A 26,275-nucleotide genomic window follows, 5' to 3' on the forward strand; every position below is an offset into this window, starting at 1 on the left:
CTTTTGGAGTCATGTCCAAGAAATCAACACCAAGACCGATGTCAACAGGCTGTTCTTTTATGTGTTCTTCTAGGAGTTTTACAGTTTCAGATGATCCTAAACATTGCTAATGGTAAAGAGGATTGACACAATAACTGGAAAACGATTTACCATTATCTAGAAAAGTTGAAATTTAACACTACCTAGAATGCAGCAATTCCACTCGTAGATATATATCCTTTAAAGAAAATCTCCCACTCATGCACAAGGAGACATATAATAGCCTGATTCCTTAAAATAGAAAAAAAAAACAAACAACAACAACAAAAAAAAAAACAGAAAACAACTAAAATTGGAAGGATATATTGAAACAACGGAAAAACTGTAAGAGTGGAAATGAATAGCATCACTATGGATAACTATCTCAAATATAATACTGAGCAAAAAAGCAAGCTGCTGAAGAAAACATAGAATATGATTCTACATAAAGGTCAAAACATGCAAAACTAAAAAACAGATTGCTTAAAAATGCATACATCTATGTTAAAATTAAAGAAAAGCAAGAAAATGATAAAAATACAAATCAATGTTTATCTCTGATAAGGAGAGGGAGATGGAATAGAGGAGGGATGCAAGGAACTTCCCATGTAGGCAATCTTCCATGCAATAGAAAATAAATATTTTCTATTTCTTATTCTAGGACAGGTGTATACAGGTTTTCATTACATTATCATGCTTTGAACCACATATATATGTGTGCACACATACATTGTTTGAACTCTTTTTATGGGTGGTATATTTTGCCAAAAAATAATAATAATAACACTTTTGAGAAGAAAAAAAGAAAAACTCATGAGGGCTTTTGACCCTTTACCGTTCTTCCCAAATGTCACATAGATATGATTCTTGAAATGAAGCAGATGCCTTGCAAGTTTGAGGACAATAGCCAAACCCTAAAATGGTGGCATCTGAAGACAGAAAAAGCCTGGGCTTTGATCATGTGATTCAGCTCCTGTACCAGTCATGGACAACCTACCAAACTTCTTGTGATGCTATTACCAAAACTCCAAGGGTTTGGTCTGCGTCCTACTGCTTGCTGCACAGAAAGCCAATTGCTGCCCGGGAAGAAGGCTTTAATCAGGTGCTGCAGCTGAGAAGGTGGAAGAGCAGTCTCAAATCCATTTCCTTGACCAACTGAAATTAGGGGTTTACCCAGCAGGGAAGAAATGTAACTTTGTGTGGGAAAACAGGAACTACTGAGAGGTAAAGAAGCAATTATGACAAGTGAGGGGTCTGACACCTCATTGTCTGGATGGATAATCTGGTAAGTTTCAGTTATTTGATACTTTTTCAGAGTCCTGAGGGTTGTTTCCTAAGTTAGGAACTCAGATAAAACAAATGTAAATTTCAAGCTTTAAGACCAGAAGGGTTAATTGCTATGTTTATCAACAACAACAACCACCAAAAAAAAAAAAAACCTGTCTATCAGACTATTGGGTCAATTTCTATGTGAGGAATTTGTTACTAAAGTAGAGCTGTATTTTATATTCATCTGAATGAAATCTTTAAGAATAAAGTGTTAATGAAATTCTTAGAATTCTAGTCCCAGCTATAGTCTTCTCTCATGATCTTCAGATCACATTCTTGTCAATGACAGGTTTTTGGTTTTGGGTTTTTTTTTCTTTTTGAGAGAGAGTCTCACACTGTTGCCCAGGCTAGGGTACAAGGGTGCAATCTCAGCTCACTAGCTCACTCCAATCTCCGCCTCCCGGGCTCACATGATACCGCTGCCTCAGCCTTCCAAGTATCTGGAACTACAGACATGCACCACACAATTTTTGTATTTTTTGGAGAGACAGGATTTCACCATGTTGCCCATGCTGGTCTCAAACTCCTGGACTCAAGGGATCCACCCGCCTTGGCCTTTCAAAGTGCTGGGAGTACAGCCTTGAGCCACCACACCTGGTGATATCTTGATTCTTGAATCAGGCCTAACAGCAACAGACCAACAACAAAGCATTCAAATTCCTCCGGTGCTAGTAATTCCATTTTAAATTACACTTTCTATTTCAACCACATGCTTCGTTAACTACACATCTATTGGTGTAGCTCACTGTGCTCCTAACTCATTACTACATAGATCCATGCAAATTCTGAAATATCAAGAAATGCAAAGCTCCTATGGAGAAATATGTTCTGGAATACTATCTGCAAATGTCTCCTATAAAAGACCACTACAAGAAATGTTTTGTGTCTGGGCACAGTGGTTTGCACCTGTAATCCCAGTACTTAGGGAGGGTGAGGCGGGCAGATCACAAGAGGCCAGAAGTTTAACACCAGCCTGGCAAACATGGTGAAACCCTGTCTTCACTAAAAATACAAAAATTAGCTGAGCGTGGTGGTGTATGCCTGTGATCCCAGCTACTGGAGAGGTTGAGGCACAAGAATTGCTTGAACCTGGGAGGCAGAGGTTGCAGTGAGCCAGGATTGTGCCACTGCACTCCAGCCTGGGCAACAGAGTGAGACTCTGTCTTGAAAGAAAAAAAAAAAGAAAAAGAAAGAAAGAAATGTTTTCTGTATCTATGAAGAATATATGTTTAGAGATCTCCTTACTTGAGATAGAAAAAAAGTATGGCTTCTGGGCATAGTGTGACCTGAATTTCTCCTCTCTATTATTCATAAGCCTTTTCCTTTTTATAGTTGTTTTTGTTTAAGACTCACACTATGAAAATATCTCCTTGAATTCAATAGCTTGACCTAAAAATTATGTTTCTTGACTCATCAAAGTCTAGTAGTCTAACGATATCATGCTTGATGTGGCTACACACACACACACACACACACACACACACACACGAGATTAAACCTTTTGTCCTTGAGAACATTATTGTGGAATTTTTAATTTCACATGCCAGAACCATTAAGTGAACTCTGCTTTCTCTGTTGGTCTTTATGACAGCACTCTGAGGTAGAAAATATTGTTCTAATTTCACAGATAAGGGAACTGAACCATAAGAGCAAAACCCCACCTCAAAACAACCAGCAACAGAGCCTTCAGCCAAGCCTGATCTGTCCTCTCACTCTACCCCGTGCCGGGACAGTATGTGCTTCACCACTTGTTTCCCCACCAACTTGGTTCTGTCCAGGCGCCCAGCTACCGCGCCCACTGGTCAGAAGTGTGGCCAGGGTCTATGCAGGCGCTGGGGGCTCTGGTTCCCGGATCTCTATGTCCTGCTCCACCAGCTTCCGGAGTGGCTTGGGGTCCAGGGGCGTGGCCACAGGGATGGCTGGGGATCTGGCAGGAATGGGAGGCATCCAGAATGAGCAGGAGACCATGCAAAGCCTGAATGACCACCTGGCCTCCTATCTGGACAGAGTGAGGAGCCTGGAGATGGAAAACTGGAAGCTGGATAGCAAAATCTGGGAGCACCTGGAGAAGGGACCCCAGGTCAGAGACTGGGGCCACTACTTCAAGACCATTGAGGACCTGACTCAGATCTTTACAAGTACCGTGGACAATGCCTGCATCATTCTGCAGATCGACAGTGCCCATCATGCTGCTGATGACTTTAGAGTCAAGTATGAGACAGAGCCGGCCACATGCCAGTCTGTGGAGAACGACATCCATGGGCTCCACAAGGTCATTGATGACACCAGTGTCACTCAGCTGCAGCTGGAGACAGAGATCAAGGCTCTCAAGGAGGAGCTGCTCTTCCTGAAGAAGAACCACGAAGAGGAAGTAAAAGGCCTACAAGCCCAGATTGCCAGCTCTGTTGACCGTGGAGGTAGATGCCCCCAAAATCTCAGGACCTTGCCAAGATCATGGCAGACATCCAGGCCCAATACAACGAGCTGACTCGGAAGAACTGAGAGGGGCTAGATAAGTACTGGTCTCAGCAGATTGAGGAGAGCACCACAGTGGTCACCATGCAGTCCGCTGAGGTTGGAGCTGCTGCGATGATGCTCACAGAGCTAAGATGTACAGTCCAGTCCTTGGAGATCGACCTGGACTGGATGAAAAATCTGGAGGCCAGCTTGGAGAACAGCCTAAAGGGGGAGTGGAGGCCTGCTACACCCTGCAGATGGAACAACTCAATGGGATCCTGCTGCACCTGGAGTCAGAGCTGGCACAGACCTGGGCAGAGGGACAGAGCCAGGCCCAGGAGTACCAGGCCCTGCCGAACATCAAGGTCAAGCTGGAGGCTGAGATCGCCACCTACCCCTGCCTGCTGGAAGATGGCGAGGACTTCAATTTTGGTGATGCCCTGGACAGCAGCAACTCCATGCAAACCATCCAAAGGACTCCCACCTGCCCGATAGTGGATGGCAAAGTGGTGGCTGAGACCAATGACACCAAAGTTCTGAGACATTAAGCCAACAGAAGCAGGGTGCCCTTTGGGGAACAGGAGGCCAATAAAAATTTCAGAGGTCAAAATAAAAAGAAGAAAAAGCACATAGTCGGTGTTTTCACTTAGCATATTTTAGGCCTTAGAAAAGCCCAAGTAACACTCACGTCCTTATTTAGGGTATGAAAATGTTCCAGTACACTCTCAAAGTGACAGATGTACTGTCCTACGTGCGTGCACTCATATCCTCCCAAAGCACACACCTTCCTCCCCTTCTCTCGAATGTTTTCAGGTCTCTCTGAGTCAGATCATAAGCTCTTAGGCCAAACCCAACTCCCTTGCCCCTATTTTTCCTTTTATATTATATTTAGTACTTATAATCCTTCCCAAACACCCAGGGGTCACCCAGGTGTAGGATATCTCTGACTGTGGTAGTTTTCCTTGTAAACATCACCTATACCTCCCCCAGCATGACCACCACACTCCCACAGACCTTCATGGCTCATTTTCTCCACTCCAGCCAGAACAGTCAAGCACAAACCTCACCTAATTTATAAATGACTACATTCTGCAAAAACCTGTCTGGAATCAGAAAACAACCTTGGGTTTGATTTGAGTGTGAAAACCACTATACTCACTTATTTGTTTAAAAAGTTATATGTGTTAATCTTTTCAATTTTAAATGAAGAAAAACAGGTGGGAAGGAAACCTCATACAGTGTTATATCATCTCCTTTTGCTACTGTGCTTTGATGCAGAAGTTAGTAGACTTGTAGAGTCTCTGAAATAGAAGAGATCTTAAGGTCAAGTTGATTTAATCCCCTAGCCCATAGTTAAAATGTCATGTGTACTTGCAAGAAGAGAATAGGCTTAGAAGCAGGACAAACTGGGTTGGCCTTGTCATTTCCTAGTCACAGACCTTAAACAAGTTACTTAACCTCCCAGAGTCTCAATTCCCTCAGCTGAAAAAATGAAGAAAATAGTGTGGAGGGTTATTGTGAGGACTTGAGTTAGTATATTTAAGATATTTAACATTGTGCCTAGCACTAAATAAATGATAGCTATGATTTTTATTTACTTACTTAATTCCTACATAGTTCACAAATGATCACCTAGCTTCCTTAACTCCTCTTTAGTGATGAGGAACTCCTTGCTTCCCTAGTTAGTCCATTCCATCTTTGGAAAATTATCCAAAAGTTACAGAGTACATCCTTATTGCTGGGATTGCTATCTGTCTAAGAAGAAAGAGGTTCAGGGTAGGCGATAGCAAGGGCTCTGTTGATGACTGACAGAGGAGGCTTTGGATTCAGATAGGAAGGTAAAATAAAATTTAGTCTCAAGTCAGGTCAACATCTTCTCATTAGCCCTCCTACACATTCCCTGAAGCCCCCTAGGCTTGTTCAAAGAAGATCTAAAGAATGTGACTGTCTAATTGCTGGCAAAAGTGTGGGAGGTTGGGGTGGTGAACACTTTGGAACCTCCAGTATCCAAACAATGTATATAAACTTGTAATTAATGAAAATTAGAAGCAAACATAGAGTGTCTTAGCTTGGGTTCCTCAGAAAGAAAAGTGGGAAACAAAGATGTCTATATGAATACTTTATTGGGGAGTGAATCCAGGAGGCAGTAGTCGTCGCAAGGTGACACAAAACCTGGATGAAGGGAAAGCCAAGTCAAGCGTGAGTTATTCAATTAGTCACCACTATATGTGACTGGTTGTTCAACCCTACAGGACTATATGGGACGCTATGAAATCTGAGAGTAGAGAGGGAGAAGCATTTAACCATTGTGTCCCAATTCTCATTGATTCAGAGTTTACCCCACAGGACATTGACACCCCACATTTCTAGGTTGCACATATATGTTACCCAACTGTATTAGTCTATTCTCACACTGCTATACAGAAATACCTGAGACTGGGTAATTTATAAAGAAAAGAGGGTTCATTGACTCATGATTCTGCAAGATATACAGGTAACATGGCTGGGGAGGCCTCAGGAAACTTTCAATAATGGTAAAAGGTGAAGATGAAGCAGGCACATCTTAGGTGGCCAGAGTAGAAGGAAGAGAATGAAGGGGGAGGTGCTACACACTTTTACACAGCCAGATCTTGTGAGAACTCACTCACTATCACAAGAACAGCAAGGGGGAAATCTGCCCCCGTGATCCAATCACCTTTCACCAAGCCTCTCCTCCAACACTGGGGATTACAATTTGACATGAGATTTGGACAGGGACACAGATCCAAACCATATCACCACCTATTACTGCAACAATACTACATAACAAATAACCCCAAATTTTATAAGCTTACAAAACAAATGTCAATTTTTCACTCCTGGGTCTGTAGGTCAGCTTGCCATGCTCCACTCCAGTCTGTGAGTGGGTTGGGTTCAATTCTACTCCACATGTATCTTCTCTTTGGACCAGAAACTTCCTGGTCCATGCTTTCTCATGGCGAATGGCAGAAACATGAGACCAAGTCAAACAACACAGACATTTATAGCTTCTGCCTGCATCCCATGCACTCATATTCCATTGGCCAATGTCATATAGCCAAACCCAAAGTCAAGGAGGCAGAGATAAAATCTCCATCTCTTCCACTGGGAGGTACTAAAAATAAAAACACTTGACAATGAATTTCAATGTATAATTCTATTACAGGGAAGGAATGAAGATTGAAAGTCATAATCTAATCTGCCAAGCATATGTGGGCACCAACTGTGTTTCTAAGGAATCTACACAAAGTTATCTGCTCAGAAGCCCCAGAGCAGGTGAGCAGCATTCAGAGGGCGTCTGAGATGAGGTACTGTCGGGTTGAAACTGCATGAAGCTGCTTGCCTCAACAAAAGGAGGAAAAAGAGACAGGCAAGGTTGAGATTTGCAGTGATGCATAAGAGATATCCAAGGCATATAGTCAACTCTGATATCAGTTAGAGTCTTATAATATGACAAAGATAATTACTTCATCCTACTATGTAAGAAGGAAGTGCCAGTTCTACTGGAAGTTCACTCTCCTGCCTTTCCTGTGTAGGTGGAAGGGAAATAGGCAGTATAAATTAAAACAAGGAATCATCATTTCCCCACACTGCTCTCTTAGGAAGTTTGGAAGTGGAGTTAAGAAGAAGTTTCTGCCCCTTTTATAAGAAATGAGTTGTTAACCAAGGCCCTGATGTTAGTTAGGGGAATACCTTTGGGAACATGTACGCATTAGTAGACCAGGCCTCTCTCCCTAACACTTTGACCTGGGGTGAGGAATTTGAGGACAATACGCCCTATTGCCATAATTTAAACAGATGACGCCTCTTGAGCCCAACCAAAATCCTTTATTCTTGCTTTCAACATACATCTCTTGCCATTTTGGAATGAAACAGAGAGGGGCTTCAACTGTCTTAAATCGGTTCTCCTGAGAATTCAAGTCATTGGTCTTTATTCTATACCTCTGGGCCTCATAAAATGAAACTCATTTATCTCTCTTCTACCCAGAAGGCTTTCAAGAGTGAAAACAAATTCACAAACATTATATCCAAGTGTCTCGTTGATGTTTGACATCACAAATGCACAACAACTAACTGAATTTTTTTGTTTGTTTGAACAGAAATGACGTTAGATTTGTGTATCTCTCTGTGGATTGATTCAACATGAGAATGGATTCAAAAATACACATTCCTTCACAGTGCCTGGTTTTAACATCATATCAAGGAAAGGGACACTGAAGAAGGTAATAAAGACTGTCTTGAATCATTGACATCACCCCTCCCCCATAGCCTAGCAGCAGCAGAGAGAAAATGTGGGTGCTTGGAGGAGAAAGAGTGCAGTGATTGCAGGACTTTATGTTGGAACTCAGTACTGTCCTGCCACAGCAGAAAGCAACACAGGGCAGAATTCAGCCAGAACCCACAGAGGGAGCATTTAGACCAACCCTAGCCAGAGGAGAATTGCCCATCCCAGTGGTCAGAACCTGAGTTCCAGCAAGCCCCACCACTTCAGGCTAAAGTACTCTGGGGTCCTAAATAAACTTGAAAGGTAGTCTAGGCCACAAGGACTGCCATTCCTAAGAAAGTACTGATGCCATGTGACTTGAAGCCAGTGGACTTGGGGGGCATGCGACCTAGTGAGACACCAGCCAGAGCAGCCAAGAGAGTCTTTGCATCACCCCTTCCCAGCCCAAGGCAGTACAGCTCGCAGCTCCAGGAGAGGTTCCTTCCTTCTGTTTGAGGAGAGGAGTGGGGAGAGTAAAGAGGGCCTTTTCTTGCAACTTGGATACCAACTCACCCACAGTAGGCTAGGGCACCAGGCAGAGTCCTGAGGCCCCCATTCCAGGCTCTAGCTCCTGAAAAACATTTCTAGACACATTTAGGTCCAGAAGGGAACCTGATGCCTTGAAGGAAAGGACCCAGTCCTGGCAGGATTAATCACCTGCTGACTAAAGAGCCCTTTGGCCTTGAATAAACATCAGCGGTAGCCAGGCAGTACTTGCCACAGGCCTTGGGTGAGACTCAGAACCATGCTGGCTTCTGCTGTGATTCAGTGCATTCCAAGCTGTGGTGGCCTCAGGGAGAGACTCCTTCTGCTTGAGGAAAGGAGAGGGAAAATTAAAGGGGACTTTGTCTTGCAGCTTGGGGACCAGCTCAGCTACAGTAGGGTAGAGCACTGAGCAGGCTCTTGGGGTCCCAGATTCCAGGCCTTGGTTCCTGGAAGGCATTTCTAGACCTGCTCCAGGCTAGAGGGAAGCCCACTGCCCTGAAAGGAGAGACCCAAGCATGGCAGCACTCACCACAAGCTGACTGAAAAGTCCTTGGGCTTTGAGTGAACTTCAGCCATAGCCTGACAGTATTTGTCATGGGCCTGGGGCAGTGGTGGACAGGGAGAGAAACTCCTTCTGCATAAAGAAAGGAAAAGGAAGAGTGGGAAAGACTTTATCTTGTGGCTTGGGTGTCAGCTCAGCTGCAGTAGGATAGAGCACCAAGTAGATTCCTCAGGTTCCTGACTCCAAGCCCTGGCTGCCGGCTGGCATTTCTGGACCTGCCCTGGGCCAGGGGGAGCTCACCTCCCTGAAGAAAAAGACACAAGCCTGGATGGATTTACCACCTGCTGACTGAAGAGCCCTTGGCCTTGAGTGAACATTTGCAGTAGCCAGGCAGTAGTCACTACAGGCCTTGTGTAAGACTCAGTGTGCTGTGCTAGCTTTGAGTCTGACTCAGTGTAGCCCAGTGCTGATGGCCACAACGGTGCTTGTGCCACCCCTCCCCCAATTCCAGGAAGCTCAGCATGGAGAATGGGACTTCATTTGTTTAGATGAAAGTAAGGGAAGAGAACAAGAGTCTCTGCCTGGTAATCCAGGGATTCTCCTGGATCTTATCTAAGACCACCAAGATGGTACCTCTATGAATCTGCAAGAGTCACAGCATTACTGGGCTTAGGGTGCCTGCTAATGCAGGTATGGTTATAGTGATCAAAGATTTAAATCACAACACTCAATTTTCTTTGAATACTTGGAAAGCCTTCCCAAAAAGGACAGGCACAAACAAGCCCAGACTGTGAAAACTACAATAAATACCGAACTCCTCAATGCCCAAACAATGATAAATTTCCACATGCATCAAGACCGTCCAAGAAAACATGTCCACTTCAAATCAACTAAATCAGGCACCAGTGACCAATCCCGGAGTGACAGAAATATGTGACCTTTCAGATAGATAATTCAAAATATGTGTTTTGGGAAAGCTCAGTGAAATTCATGATAACATAAAGAAGGAATTCAAAATCCTATCAGATAAATTTAACAAGGAGATTGAAATAATTTTTAAAAATCCAGGCCGGGAGCGGTGGCTCATGCCTGTAATCCCAGCACTTTGGGAGGTCAAGGCGGGTGGATCACGAGGTCAGGAGATCGAGACCACGGTGAAACCCCGCCTCTACTAAAAAATACAAAAAAATTAGCCTGGCCTGGTGGCAGGTGCCTGTAATCCCAGCTACTGAGGAGGCTGAGACAGGAGAATGGCGTGAACCCGGGAGGCGGAGCTTGCAGTGAGCCGAGATTGCGCCACTGCACTCCAGCCTGGGGCCACAGAGCAAGACTCCGTCTCCAAAAAAAAAAAAAATCCAGCAGAAATTCTGGAGCTGAAAAATACAGTTGACATATTAAGGAATGCATCAGTCTTTCAACAGCAGAATTGATCAAGCAGAAGAAATAATTCATGAGCTTGAAGATAGGCTACTTGAAAATACAGAGTGAGAGGAGAAAACAGAATGAAGCACACCTACAAGATCTAGAAAATAGCTTTGGAAGGGCAAATCTAAGAGTTACTGGCCTTAAAGAAGAGCTAGAGATAGAGATTGGAGTAGAAAGTTTATTCAAAGGGATAAAAAAAAAGAGAACTTTCTAAACCTAGAGAAATATATCAATTTTCAAGTACAAGAGGATTATAGAACACCAAGCAGATTTAACCCAAATAAAACTATTTTTTTTTAATTTTTTTTTATTATTATAGTTTAGGTTTTAGGGGACATGTGCACAATGTGCCGATTTGGTACATATGTATCCATGTGCCGTGTTGTTTTGCTGCACCCATTAACTCGTCATTTAGCATTAGGTGTATTTCCTAATGCTGTCCCTCCCCCCTCCCCCCACCCCACAACAGTCCCCGGAGTGTGATGTTCCCCTTCCTGTGTCCACGAGTTCTCATTGTTCAGTTCCCACCCAAGAGTGAGAACATGCAGTGTTTGGTTTTTTGTCCTTACAATAGTTTACTGAGAATGATGTTTTCCAGTTTCATCCATGTCCCTACAAAGGACATGAACTCATCATTTTTTTATGGCTGCATAGTATTCCATGGTGTATATGTGCCACATTTTCTTAATCCAGTCTATCGTTGTTGGACATTTGGGTTGGTTCCAACTCTTTGCTATTGTGAATAGTGCCGCAATAAACATACGTGTGCATGTGTCTTTATAGCAGCGTGATTTATAGTCCTTTGGGTATATACTCAGTAATGGGATGACTGGTTCAAATGGTACTTCTAGTTCTAGATCCCTGAGGAATCGCCACACTGACTTCCACAATGGTTGAACTAGTTTACAGTCCCACCAACAGTGTAAAAGTGTTCCTATTTCTCCACATCCTCTCCAGCACCTGTTGTTTCCTGACTTTTTAATGATGGCCATTCTAACTGGTATGAGATGGTATCTCACTGTAATTTTGATTTGCATTTCTCTGATGGCCAGTGATGATGAGCTTTATGCAGCCAAAAAACAAATAAAATTATTTCAAGGCATTTAATAATCAAACTCCCAAAGGTCAAGGATAAAGAAAGAATCCTAAAAGCAGCAAGAAATAAATTGTATATAATGGAGCTTCAATATGTCTGGCAGCAGACTGTTCAGTGTAAAACATACAGGCCAGGATAGAGTGGCATGACATATTTAAAATGCTGAAGGAAAAAAACTTTTATCCTAGAATAGTATATCTGGTGGAAATATCCTTCAAACATGGTGGAGAAATAAAGACTTTCCCAGACAAACAAAAGCTGAGGGACTTCATCAACACCAGAACTGTTCTACAAGAAATGCTAAAGGGAGTTTTTAATCTGAAAGAAAAGAACATTAATGTGCAATAAAAAATCATCTGAAGGGGCCGGGCGCGGTGGCTCACGCTTGTAATCCCAGCACTTTGGGAGGCCAAGGCGGGCGGATCACGAGGTCAGGAGATCGAGACCATGGTGAAACCCCGTCTCTACTAAAAAAATACAAAAACTTAGCCGGGCGTGGTGGCGGGCGCCTGTAGTCCCAGCTACTCGGAGAGGCTGAGGCAGAAGAATGGCATGAACCCAGGAGGCAGAGCCCACTGCACTCCAACGGAAGGCAAAATCCTTCAAAAAAAAAAAAAAAAACTCACTGGTAATAGTAAGTACACAGAATATTACAACATTGTGGCCAGGCACGGTGGCTCACGCCTGTAATCCCAGCACTCTGGGAGGCCGAGGTGGGCAGATCACGAGGTCAGGAGATCGAGACCATCCTGGCTAACACAGTGAAACCCGGTCTCTACTAAAAATGCAAAAAAAAAAAAAATTAGCTGGGCGTGGTGGCGGGTGCCTGTAGTCCCAGCTACTCAGGAGGCTGAGGAAGGAGAATGGCATGAACCCAGGAGGCAGAGCTTGCAGTGAGCCGAGATTGGCCACTGCACTCCAGCCTGGGTGACAGAGCGAGACTCTGTCTAAAAAACAAAAAAAAAAAAAGAAAAAGAAAAAGAAAAACTTCAAATAAACAACCTAATAATACATGTTAAAGAACTAGAAAAGTAAGAGCACACCAAACCCAAAATTAGCTGAAAAAAAGAAATAATAAAGATCAGAGCAGACACAAATGTAATTAAAACAGAAAGAAAATACAAAAGATAACTGAAATGAATAGTTAGTTTTTGAAAAGATAAACAAAATTGACAAATCTTTAGTGATACTAAGAAGAAAAGAGAGAAGACCCAAATAAATATAATCAGAGATGAAAAAGGAGACATTACAACTGATACTGCAGAAATTCAAAGGATCATTAGAGACTACTATGAGCAACTATAGGCCAATAAATTAGGAAAGCCAGAATAAATGAATAAATTCCTAGACACATACAATCTACCAAGATTGAACCATGAAGAAATCCAAAGCCTGAATAGACCAGTAAGAAGTAATGAGATTGAAGTCATAATAAAAAATCTCCCAGCAAAGAAAAGCCCAGGACCCAATGGCTTCATTGCTGAATTTTATCAAACATTTAAACAAGAACTAATACCAATCCTACTTAAACTATTCCAAAAAATAGAGGAAGAGGAAACACTTCCATACTCATTCTACCAGGCCAGTATTACCATGATACCAAAACCAGACAAAGATACATCAAAAAAAGAAAACTACAGGCCAATATCCCTGATAAACGTTAATGTAAAAATCCTCAACAAAATACTAGCAAACCAAATTCAATAACACATTACAGAAATCATCATGACCAAGTGGGATTTCTCCCTGAAATGCAAGAATGGTTCAGCATATGCAAATCAATCAGTGTGATACATTGTATCAATAGAATGAAGAACAACAACCAGATGATAATTTCACTTGATGCTGAAAAAAGCATTTGATAAAATCAACATCCCTTTATGATAAAAAAAAATAAAAAAACTAAGGATGGTAGGAATGTATCTCAACACAATAAAAGCCATACGTGGCATGCAACTAGTATACTGAATGGGGAAAAACTGAAAGCTTTTCCTCTAAGACCTGGAGCATGACAAGGACGCCCACTTTCGCCACTGTTATTCAGTGCAATACTGGAACTTCTAGCTAGAGCAAACAGACAAAAAAAAAAAGAAAGAAAGGGGATCCAAATTAAAGAGGAAAAAGCCCAATTATTCTTGTTTGCAGATGATATGATTTTATATTTAGAAAAACCTAGACTCTACCAAAACAACTATTTGAATTGATAAACAAAATTCAGTAAAGTTGCAGGATACAAAATCAACATAAAAAACTCAGCATTTCTATATACCAAGAGCAAGCAATCTGTAAAAGAAATTTTTAAAAATTCCATTTATAATAGCTACAAATATTCATAAAATAAGATACCTAGGAATAAACTTAACTTACAGTGAAAAATCTCTACAATTAAAACTGTAAAACATTGATGCAAGAAATTGAAGAGGACAGGAAAAAATGAACAGATATTCCATGTTCATGAATTGGAAGAACCAATCTTGTTAAAATGTCCATACTACCCAAGCAATCTACATACTAAATGCAATCCGTATTGAAATACCAATTGCGTTCTTCACAGAAATAGAAAAAAAATTCTAAAATCTATTTGGGACCACAGAAGACCCAGAATAGCCAAAGCCATCCTGAGCAAAAAGAACAAACCTGGAGGAATCACATTACTTTACTTCAAATTATACTACAGAGTCATAGTATCCAAATAGCATGGTATTAGCATAAAAACAGACACATAGACCAATGGAACAGAATAGGGAACCCAGAAATAGATCCATATATCTACAGTGAACTCATTTTCAACAAAGATGCCAAGAATATACATGGGGGAAAAGACAGTCTTTTAAATAAATGGTGCTGGGAAAACAGGATACCATATGCAGAATGAAACTAGACTCCTGTCTCTCACCATATACAAAAATCAAATCAAAATGGATTAAAGACTTAAATCTAAGACTCAAACTATGAAACTACTAAAAGAAAACATTGGGGAAAATCTCCAGGACGTTGGTCTGGGCAAAGATTTATTGAGTGATACCCCAAAAGTACAGGCAACCAAAGCAAAAATGAACAAATGGGATCACATCAAGTTAAAAAGCTCTGCACAGCAAAGAGAACAATCAACAAAGCAAAGAGACACCCCACAGAATGGGAGAAAATATGTGCGTACTATCCATCAGACAAGAGATTAATAACAAGACTATATAAGGAGCTCAAAAAACTCAATAGGAAAAAATACAATAATCCAATTTAAACATGGACAAAGATCTGAATAGACATTTCTCAAAAGAAAACCTACACTTTGGGAGGCCAAGGTGGGCAGATCACGAGATCAAGAGTTCAAGACCAGCCTGACCAACACAGTGAAACCCTGTCTCTACTAAAAATACAAAAATTAGCCTGGCATGGTGGCACGCACCTGTAATCCCAGCTACTCAGGAGGCTGAGGCAGGAGAATCACTTGAACCCGGGAGGCGGAGGTTGCAGTGAGCTGAGATCATACTACTGCACTTCAGCTTGGGTGACGGAGCAAGACTCCATCTCAAAAAAAAAGAAGACCTACAAATGGCAAACAGGTATAGGAAAGGGTGGTCAACATAACTTATCATCAGAGAAAAACAAATCAAAATACAATAAGATATCATCTCACCCTAGTTAAAATGCTTTTATCCAAAAGACAGGCAATAACAAATGCTGGTGAAAATATGGAGAAAAGGGAATTCTCATATGCTGTTGGTGGGAATATAAATTAATACAACCACTGTGTAGAACAGTTTGGAGGTTCCTCAAAATCTAAAAATTGAATTACCGTATGATTCAGCAATCCCACTGTTAGATATATACCTAAAAGAAAAGAAATCAATATATCAAAGAGATCTCTGCACTCCCATGTTTATTGTAGCACTATTCACAATAGCCAAGATTTGGAAGCAACCTAAGTGTCCATCAACAGATGAATACATAAAGAAAATGTGATACATATACACAATGGAGTACTATTCAACCATACAAAAGAATAAGATCCAGTCGTTTGCGACAACATGGATGGAACTGGATGACATCATGTTAAGTGAAATAAGCCAGGCACAGAAAGACAAACCTCACACCTTCTCACTCATTTGTAGAAGCTAAAAATTAAAACAGTTGAACTCATGGAGGTAGAGAATAGAATGATGCTGGGAAGGGTATGGGGTGGGAGGATGAATTGGAGATGGTTAATGGAATAAAAATATAGTTAGATAGAATGAATAAGAGCAAGTATTCAATAGCACAAGATGACTACAGTCAACAATAACTTATTGTACATTTTATAATAACCGAAGAGTATAATTGAAATGTTTATAACACAGAGAAAGGATAAATGCTTAAGGTGATAGATACCCAATTTACCCTGATGTGATTATTACACATTGCACACCTATATTAAAATATCTCATGTACTCCATAAGTGCATACACCTATGTACCCATAAAAATAGATAAATAAAATTATTTTTAAAAATACACATTCCTAGAGCAACCAAAGGTAGATCTCTTGATATCTGTTAAGATGTCCAAATTCACAACATCATAATGACACACAATATCTTTCTTAAAATATGACCTTCCCTGGGCATGGTGGCTCACGCCTGTAATCCCAGCCACTCAGGAGGCTGAGGCAGGAGAATAGCTTGAACCCACAGTTGGAGGTTGCAGTGAGCTGAGATCGCACCACTGCACTCCAGCCTGGGAATACTTCACAAGTTTAAGAATTTTAATAAATACCATTAAACAGGCCAGGTGCAGTGGCTCACGCCTATAATTCCAGCACTTTGGGAAGCCAAGGTCGGTGGATCACCTGAGGTCAGGAATTTCGTATTTCTCTACTGAAAATACAAAAATTAGCCAGGCATGGTGGTGGGTGCCCGTAATGCCAGCTACTCAGGAGGCCGAGGCAGGAGAATTGCTTGAACCAGGGAGGCAGAGGTTTCAGTGAGCTGAGGTCACACCGTTGCACTTCAGCCTGGGCAACAAGACCAAAACTCCATCTCAAAAAAAATAAAAATAAATAAATAAATAAATAAATACCATGAAACAATAGAAAAAAATTATGTTTATATGCTTTTTTCCCTGGAAGAAGTTCCATAACTTTTAAAATATTCCCAAAAGGGTCCATGTTCCATCAACAGGTTATGAACAATTGAATTTAGTGGTGACTCAGATATAATAGGAACAAGCCCAGAATATACCCGTAAGGAAAAAAACATGGAGCTGGATTCGTGAAACCTTGCCAGTGAATGAAACAGTGTGACACTCCAAAACCTCCATTTTCTTATTTTCTTATGAGGAACTAGACATGTCTTAGACCTGTCTTAGATGAAAATGGGGCAGCAGCTCAGCAGACAGTTATTTTTCCAGAAATCATGTCGGTACGCTTCTCCCTTTCTTCCATAAAAGACTCCTCCCCATTGGCATTTGATCTAAGGTGAACAAGTCAGAACAGTTCCCTGAGACTTTTCAGGCTGAAGCTGAGAGAAATGATACTCTTTTTTCTATTCAATCACTCTCCCAAGTAGCTGGGAATACAGGCACCCGCCAACAAGCCCGGCTAGTTTTTGTATTTTTAGTAGAGATGGGGTTTCACCATGTTGGCCAAGCTAGTCTTGAACTCCTAACCTCAGTTGATCCACCCGCCTCAGCCTCCCAAAGTGCTGAAATTACAGGCATGAGCCACCACACCTGGCCTTTTAATGGTTTTTTTTTTTTTTTTTTTTTTAATTATCAAAGGAAAGCCTATGAGAATGGCACTACCGTGGTTGGAAAGAATGTACATAACAATGTACATAAGTCAGAATTTTGGCCAAAAATACAAAAGCCACATATGACTCATCATTTGTATTTGGCACTAGGAGACATGACTTCAAATGTGCGGATAATGACAATGTTCTTTAGAAAAATTCAAAGATTACACACAGTATTTTATGAATCTGCCAACAGATAGAAATCTTGATGAAACATATCAAATTTGTCCTTACAACTGCCTTTGAAAACATGACTGTTACAGACCACATGTTTGTGTCCCACAGAATTCCTATGTTGAAACCTTAACCCCCAATGGAGTGCTATTAGGAGGTGAGGACTTTAGGAAGTAGGTAGGTCATTTGGGTGAGGCTCTCCTGATGAAATAAGTGCTCTTCTAAGAAGAGACTCAAAAGAGCTTGCTTCCTCTCTCTATTTCATACCCTATAAAGGTACCACAAGAAGATGACCATCTGCAAACCAGGAAGCAGGCCTTCACTAGACACTGGATCTTGGACTTCCCAGCCTCCAGAACTGTGAGAAATAAATCTCTGTTGTTTAAGCAACTAGCATATGGTAATTTGTTATGGCAGTCCAAACTGACTCAGACAGACGGGAATGCCAATAAACACTATTAAAGCAATTAGATTTAACTTAGATAAGCTATAGAATACATTAGCAAAGATAAGTAAAACAACAGAAGAAGATCCTCAACAAATTGCAGTCTTTGTCAGAAAATGAAATTACTTCTGTGTTAGTTCTAGCTCTAGTTATTTGATATGAATTGTTGCTTACTATTTACTATTACAAAAAGAAACAAATCTAAATGTCGATATTTTATTTTAAAAAGAAATTTAATTGTTATTTTAGAGTGAATGAGTTTTCTGAATAAAAAATACATGTTAAAAATGCAACTAAAGTAGCATTTCAACAAAACAAAGAAATTAGAATAAAACACAAAACCATTGGCATGGATATGAAGGAAAAGATTCACCTATAAATAATCCTGAAACGAATTTCTCTAGAGACTATTTTCTGGTTGTCTGAGATAAAGGCACAATCTCAATTGAGACTAACAACTACAATGAACAAAGAAAACGTGTTTAATTTATAATAGTATTAAGTCAATAATACACAAATTATTTGAAAAATCTTCATTAGACCACATTATTTATACTGAAATAAAGGCAAGAAAAATAAATTTTATGGGCCAGGCACAGTGGCTCATGCCTGTAATCCCAGCACTTTGGGTAATTTGTTATGGCAGTCCAAACTGACTAAGGTGAGGCGGGTGAGTGGATCCCCTGAGGTCAGGAGTTCAAGACCAGTCTGGCCAACACAGCAAAACCCTGTCTTTACTAAAAAGTGCAAAACTAGACGGGCATGGTGGCAGGTGCCTATAATCCTAGCTACTTGGGAGGCTGAGGCAGGATAATTGCTAGAACCTGAGAGGCAGAGGTTGCAGTGACCCAAGATCATGCCACTGCACTCCAGCCTGGTCGACAAGAATGAAACTCTGTCTCAAAAAAATAAAAAAATAGGCCGGGCGTGGTGGCTCATGCCTGTAATCCCAGCACTTTGGGAGGCCAAAGCGGGCAGATCACGAGGTCAGGGGATCCAGACCATCCTGGTTAATACGGTGAAACCCCGTCTTTATTAAAAATACAAAAAATTAGCCGGGCATGGTGGCGTGCGTCTGTAGTCCCAGCTACTCGGGAGGCTGAGGCAGGAGAATGGCGTGAACCCGGGAGGCGGGGCTTGCAGTGAGCCGAGATTGTGCCACTGCACTCCAGCCTGGGCGACAGAGTGAGACTCTGTCTCAATAAATAAATAAATAAATAAATAAATAAATAAATAAATAAATGTTATGACGTAAGTATTTGATAAATCCTTTAAATTTTCTGCTATGGAATAGTAAATACAGAAAAGTACACAAGTCATACATATATAGCTCAGAAAATTTGCAGAGTGAATAGTAATCAGCACCCATTTCAAGAAACTGAATATTGTATCTGTCTTAATTTTATTGCTCATACAATCATCTCAGCCCATAACAGAAGACCCGGACGTGTGTGATAATAACTAAATTCAGTTGTCACTGATATTTTGCCAACTTTCAGTTTTACTTTACATGTATTTTTCTATTTGTCATCATAAAGATATATTTGTCAAGATAGGGGGATAGAACATATGTAATAACACTTAGCTGTCTTGATTGATGATGTCTAGATATTTAGTGGGTCTCCGTTATTGGACTTTATCCTAAGCTCCACAAAGATTATGGCTGGTCCTGACCATGACTTCCACTTCAAAATGTCCTCTGCACATGGCTTCTTTAACTCTTCTGCACCTGGCAGATCTAGGAGGTATAAAGAAGCTTTGCCTGCCCATCTGTTTCCCTCCCAGGCCCCAGTCTAAATTTGGTGCATGCTGTTATTCTATCACATAAGCCTGTATTCTTTTTTGTAGCACCTACCACAGTCCATAACTGCATATGTATTTGTGAGTTTCTGTGTTAATGTTTGTCTCCTCCACCAGCTTAAAAGCTCCATGAGGTGAGGAAGTTTGTCTCTTCTCTCATCATTTTATACCCAGCATGTAGCTCATAGATGGTACTCAATAAATATTTATTAAATGAATGAGAAAATGAATAAACTACACATTGAGGGTTGGCTCATAGATCTATCTCCCTAGCCTCTGCTCACTCCTGACTGCCACAACTCTATTAGTTGTCCAGCTGCATCATAAGGCATCTCCACCTGGATTCTCACAAACATGTCAAATTCAACATGTCCAAAGTGAAATTCAACATCATGCCCCCTGCTAAAATTAATTTCTCCTCCTGCATCTCTAGCTCAGAGAGTGTAAGTACCACCTGCACCAGTCTAAAACCAGGGAGTGGCCAGGTACGGTGGCTCACGCCTGTTATCCCAGCACTTTGGAAGGCTGAGGCAGGTGGATCACCTGAGGTCAGGAGTTCAAGACTAGTCTGGCCAACATAGTAAAACCCCATCTTTACTAAAAATACAAAAATTAGCTGGGCATGGTGGCACCCTCCTGTAATCCCAGCTACATAGGAGGCTGAGGCAGGAGAATTGCTTTAACCCAGGAGGCGGAGGTCGCAGTGAGCTGAGATCGTGCCACTGCACTCCAGCGTGGGCGACAGAGCAAGACTCCATCTCCAAAAATAAATAAATAAAACCAAGGAGTGACCTTTTCCTTCCCTCTATCTTCTAGTCTTCCAATGGTCCTCACCCTTCTGTCTTCTAGGTACCTTCCGCTAATGCATCCCTCCAACTCATGTTCTTTGATTTACTGCAACAGCTGTTGAACCACTCCTCACATTGCTAGCAAAATAATCTTTCCAAAATGCAAATTTAATCAGGTCCTTCTTGTGCTTAAAACCTTCCAAAAAATTGGAAGGGTGGGAGTTAGTAGAAGTGAGCTGAATTCTTCATCTTCATAGTGGAGAGTCTGTAAATACTGTTCGGTTTGACAAACCAAGAAACAGGGATATAAACATATTGAGAGTTATGGAGGTAAATGGAAACTGTTAAAAAAAAATGGTAACCTCTGAAAAATAGAACCGTGGGACAGGGGACAAGGAGGAGGAAGACATTTAGTTTTCATTTTATAGCTTTCTGCAATGTAAGATTACTGGTTATATATTATAAATAATTTTTAAACAAATTTTTAAAATTATATATTTTATTAGCTTTCCCTTGCCCTTGGGATAAGCCCTAAATTCCTAGGAATAAAGAGTTTGTCTTAATACAGGTGGTCTCATCTCTTATACTCTCTTGGACTTAACCTACTCTCCAGCCACCCGGAATTCACACATTGAACTCCTCAAAGGCATCATACTTGTGCTTTTGCACAAGTTAGTCTCTCTACCTGAAATGTAATTCCCCGCTTCGTCACTTGCCTAAGCCTCCCTTGTTCTTTAAGATTCAGCTGCTATCATCTACAAATACTTTCCTGAGCCTCCCCAACTCCTTGCATGGTTAGGTGATGCCCCACCTTTGAGCCACAATAACTCCCTATGTATAGATCTATCATAGACCTGAAAACCATGTGAAAAGCTTTGTATATCCCATGGCCTGGGAGCTTCTTGAGGACAGGATCTATATCTAACTCCTGTGACAAGTGCAGTGCCTGGCATGGAATGGATACTTAATAAATGCTGATGAATAAACAAAGAAACAATAAGCTTACATCTTACATCTATTCATCTCTAAAATGAAGGAGTTACAAGCAAAGGAACAGTTTCTTTGAAGTGATTCTACATTAAAAAGCTGACAATACAACTGAAAAAAAAAATGGGCAGAGGATGAGTAGACAGTTCACAGAAAAAAAAATAAAAATGACTCTTATGAGAAATGAAAAGATGATGAATCTGATTCATAAAAATGAAACACAAATCAACTCGATGATAAAATATTAGGCCGGGCGCAGTGGCTCAAGCCTGTGATCCCAGCACTTTGGGAGGCCGAGGCGGGCGGATCACAAGGTCAGGAGATCAAGACCATCCTGGCTAACACGGTGAAACCCTGTCTCTACTAAAAATACAAAAAAAAATTAGCCAGGCGTGTTGGCGGGCGCCTGTAGTCCCAGCTACTCGGGAGGCTGAGGCAGGAGAATGGCGTGAACCTGGGAGGCGGAGCTTGCAGTGAGCCGAGATCGTGCCACTGCACTCCAGCCTGGGGGACGGAGCAAGACTCCGTCTCAAAAAAAAAAAAAAAGATAAAATATCATTTCAAACTATCAAATTGGCAAAGATCAAACATGTTAACACTGTGCTAATGAGAATAAATAGGGTAAAAGGCTCTCTCATATGTGACTGATGGGAGTGTATATCAATATAACCTCTGTGCAAAGCAAATTGGCAATATTTCTAAAAATTAAAAATGTAAGTACTCCTTCTCAAAGCTATTCTATTTCCCACAAGTTTGAAAAGCTGTGTATTGCTTTTCGGGGCCAGATTGGAATTCCACTCCACAATAGTCTTTCACCTCTGAACTTGAATTGCATATCACTTAATTAGAGCTTAGCGTATCCTACTTTTATGACCAGTTATTTCCCCAACCTAGTAGTAAATTGCTAAGGTCAAAATTATGTCAAATCTCTTTCTGTCCTTCTCAGTGCCCATCACTAAACTGAACACATGTGTGGCCAGTTTGTGTCCTTTTCACAGGACACAAGCAGGAAATCCCCAAGGCATTCTAGAAGCTAATGTGTTATCCCAGGACCCCCAGAGAAGATCAATGTTACCAGAGGTGCCACTGCCAGAATCAAAGAGAGACTGAAAGGATGAAGATCTAGGCCCAGTATCTACTTTGGTCTTATGATAACATTTCATTAGAAGAAAATTTTAAATATAAGTATACTTTGAATTTTTAAACATGACTTTTTTTTTTGAGATGGAGTCTCGCTCTATTGCCCAGGCTGGAGTGCAGTGGCGCCATCTCGGCTCACTGCAAGCTCTGCCTCCTGGGTTCATGCCATTCTCCTGCCTCAGCCTCCCAAGTAGCTGGGACTATAAGCGCCCGCCACCAGGTCCGGCTAATTTTTTTTGTATTTTTAATAGAGACGGGGTTTCACCGTGTTAGCCAGATGGTCTCAATCTCCTGACCTCGTGATCTGCCTGCCTCGGCCTCCCAAAGTGCTGGGATTACAGGTGTGAGCCACCATGCCTGGTCTAAACATGACATATTAAAAAAAAAAAAATTTTTTTTTTTTTTTGAGACAGAGCCTCGCTTTGTCTCCAGGTTGGAGTGCAGTGGCGAGATCTTGGCTCACTGCAATCTCCACCTCCCAGGTTCAAGCAATTCTCCTGCCTCAGCCTCCCAAGTAGCTGGGATTACAGGCACGCACCACCACGCCCAGCTAATTTTTGTATTTTTAGTAGAGACAGGGTTACACCATGTTGGCCTCCATCCCCTGACCTCGTGATCTGCCCACCTCGGCCTCCCAAAGTGCTGGGATTACAAGCATGAGCCACCACACCCAGCCTAAAATATTATTTTACAACTACAAAAACTAATCTCCTCTACAGGCCCCTGGAGTTTAGGCCAGCATTAGGTAACACAGGGGTAGAAAGAGATCACTGAACTAGGGGAATCATGGAAGATTTTACTGATATGTTGTATTTTATATTACCAGGAAGTGAGCCAGTTTTCTCATTTTTCACATACATACTTTAATTCAAAATACAAATATTGGCTGGACTTGGTGGCTCATGCCTGTAAACTCAGCATTTTGGAAGGCTGAGGTGGGCAGATCACTTGAGGTCAGGAGTTTGAGACCAGCCCAGCCACATGATGAAACCCCGTCTCTACTGAAAACATACAACAATTAGCTGGGAGTGGTGGCGGGCACCTGTAATCCCAGCTACTCGGGAGGCTAATGCAGGAGAATTGCTTGAACCTGGGAGGCAGATGTTGCAGTGAGCCACTGTACCACTGCACTCCAGCCTGGGTGATGGAGTGAGACCGGGTCTCAAAACTAAAAATAAACAAACAAAAAAAATACGAATAATTTGGTTCCTTCCTGGAGGTGCTCCTTCTCAGCAATGCGTATGACAAAAAGAAGGGAAGAAGAAAATCTTGATGATCTCTTGTGGGGGTCTTTGTATCCTCTGCTGTTCTGTGACTTATAATGCTTCCCAAAGAAGCAAATTGTCCAAATTTCATATGTCAGTGGACGTGGATATTGTCCTAAATGTGGTAATAACATTTAGTTATTCAGGGTTATCAGCGATTAATAATTGAACATGTCAATAGAATAAGATACTATTGAGTCAAATCCTTTGTATCCCCCAAATAATAGAATCTATTAGTATTTATACACATCAATAAATATGAAGTTATCAGAATGCTTTAAACTTCATGCAATAGAAAATCCAACCCAAAAGAGCTTAAACAATAAAGTTATTTATTGTCTCACATGACAAGAACTGGAAGGAAGGAAGGAAGGAAGGAAGGAAGGAAGGAAGGAAGGAAGCAAGGAGAATTCAAGTCAGCTCAATCTGCAGCTCAATAATGTCACCAAGATCCAGGTTCCTCCCCTCTTTCTGCTCTTCCTGCCTCAGCATGTTCTCAGGCCAATTCCTCCCCTGGTCCCAAAGAGGCTATATCAGATACTGCTTGCAGACACAACATTCTATAGCAGAAAAGAAACTGTTTATTTCCAAACATCTCTTTTTAAAGAGCAAGGAGAGGCTGAGCACGGTGGCTCACACCTCTAATCCCAGCACTTTGGGAGGCTGAGGCAGGTGGATCACTTGAGGTCAGGAGTTCGGGACCAACCTGGCCAACATGGTGAAATCCTGTCTCTACTAAAAATACAAAAATTAGCCAGGCATGGTGGTACATGCCTGTAGTCCCAGCTACTCAGGAGGCTGAGGCACAAGAATTGCTTGAACCCAGGAAGCTGGAGGTTGCAGTGAGGTTGCAGTTAGCCAAGATGGCACCACTGCACTCCAGCCTGGGCAACAGAGTGAGACTGTCTCAAAAAAAAAAAAGAGCAAAAAGAAACTTTATCAGAAGCCCATCAGGCTGTTGGTCAGAATTTTATCATATGTCCATGCCTAAACCAATCACTGAGAAGGCTAGGACTACCATTCTGGCTTAAACTAATCCTTATCCACTCCCTGGAACTCCCCAGTAGCACATGAAGTGTAGATAACTGGACACAATTAGAGTTCTGTTTGTTGCCGAGGAAGGATAAACAGTTTTTGCTTCTGAATGTCTAAACAATGTCTTAAAATGCGTATTAATTAATACATTTCAATAATTTAAAAAAATATGAATTTCCCAAGTCTTTTCATAGTATCTAGTTAACTAATTTGTCCTCAATTTTCGCAAGTCTTTTCATAATACCTGTTTCATCTAATTTGTCAAAAACCAAAATAGCTTGCAGATATTTATCAAATGAAAGATAGTCATTCATTTATCCATCCATCCATTGATTCACTCATTAAGGTATTCTGAGCACCCATCACATGCAAGATGTAGTTTACTATGAAGACTTCAATAATGTATAAGAAGTTTATTTGGAAAATGACAAGCTTTAAAAAATGATGTAAACTATTATATCATTTTTTAAACTTTAAACTTCATTAAACTTTAAAATTCATTATTTTAACTTTAAACTAAACTTTAGAATTCATTATTTTCTCAAGAAAAAGTGATGGAAACAATTTTGGTAAATTAGTAAACTTAACGCTTATAGAGAATTATAGATTTATTCAAATAATTCTGATTGACAAATCTCAAACATATTTATATCTGTAAGACTTAGAAATGTGATAGTGGAGAAACCCAAAACAATGGTATTCACGATGGGAAGATAATTCCAGGAGAGTTATAATATGGAGTATGAAAACAATTATAGGAACGAGCTCTGAGTTTATTTAGTCTGGTCCCCTCATGTACTGATAACTAGGAAATAAGAGTTGACTACATTAACTGAAGGATTCTAGGTACATCCCCAAAACTAACCCCAAACCCAGTGTCTTAGTCCATTTGCATTGATATAAAGGAATACCTGAGGCTGGGTAATTTATAACAAAAAAAGGTTTATTTGGAACATAGTTCTGCAGACTGTACAAGAAGTATAGCACTCTATTCTGCTTCTAGCAGGGACTTCAGGAAGCTTCCAGTCATGGCAGAAGGGGGAAGGGGAGCTGGTGTGTAAAGATCACATGGCGGGAAGTGAGAGATACAGAGAAAGAAAGAAAGAGAGAGTGAGAAAGACAGAGAAATAGGCAGGGGAGAAGGGAGGCACTGAATAGGATGCCAGACTCTCTTTGACAACCAGATCTCCCGGAAACTAAGAGCAAGAACTCACTCAATCCCATACGAATGGCACCAAGCCATTCATGAGGGATCCGCCCCCATGACCCAAACACCTCC

General features: G+C 41.1%; 1 long non-coding RNA gene and 1 pseudogene across 1 annotated transcript in view; both read left to right on the top strand.

The window, feature by feature from the left end:
- LOC131381094 (uncharacterized) overlaps nucleotides 1-17,953 on the top strand; it is a 59,405-nt gene extending 41,452 nt beyond the window's left edge. The window contains exons 3-5 of the long non-coding RNA XR_009209556.1: nucleotides 6,989-7,098; nucleotides 7,923-8,045; nucleotides 17,813-17,953. This is a non-coding gene — a long non-coding RNA (uncharacterized LOC131381094). The remainder of the gene's footprint in view (nucleotides 1-6,988; nucleotides 7,099-7,922; nucleotides 8,046-17,812) is intronic.
- On the top strand, nucleotides 3,125-4,352 carry LOC116809488 (keratin, type I cytoskeletal 18-like; annotated as a pseudogene).
- Nucleotides 17,954-26,275: the final 8,322 nt, after the last annotated feature.

This window comes from Hylobates moloch, unplaced genomic scaffold, assembly GCF_009828535.3.
Source record: "Hylobates moloch isolate HMO894 unplaced genomic scaffold, HMol_V3 SCAFFOLD_1, whole genome shotgun sequence".
Classification (NCBI taxonomy): Eukaryota; Metazoa; Chordata; class Mammalia; order Primates; family Hylobatidae; genus Hylobates; species Hylobates moloch.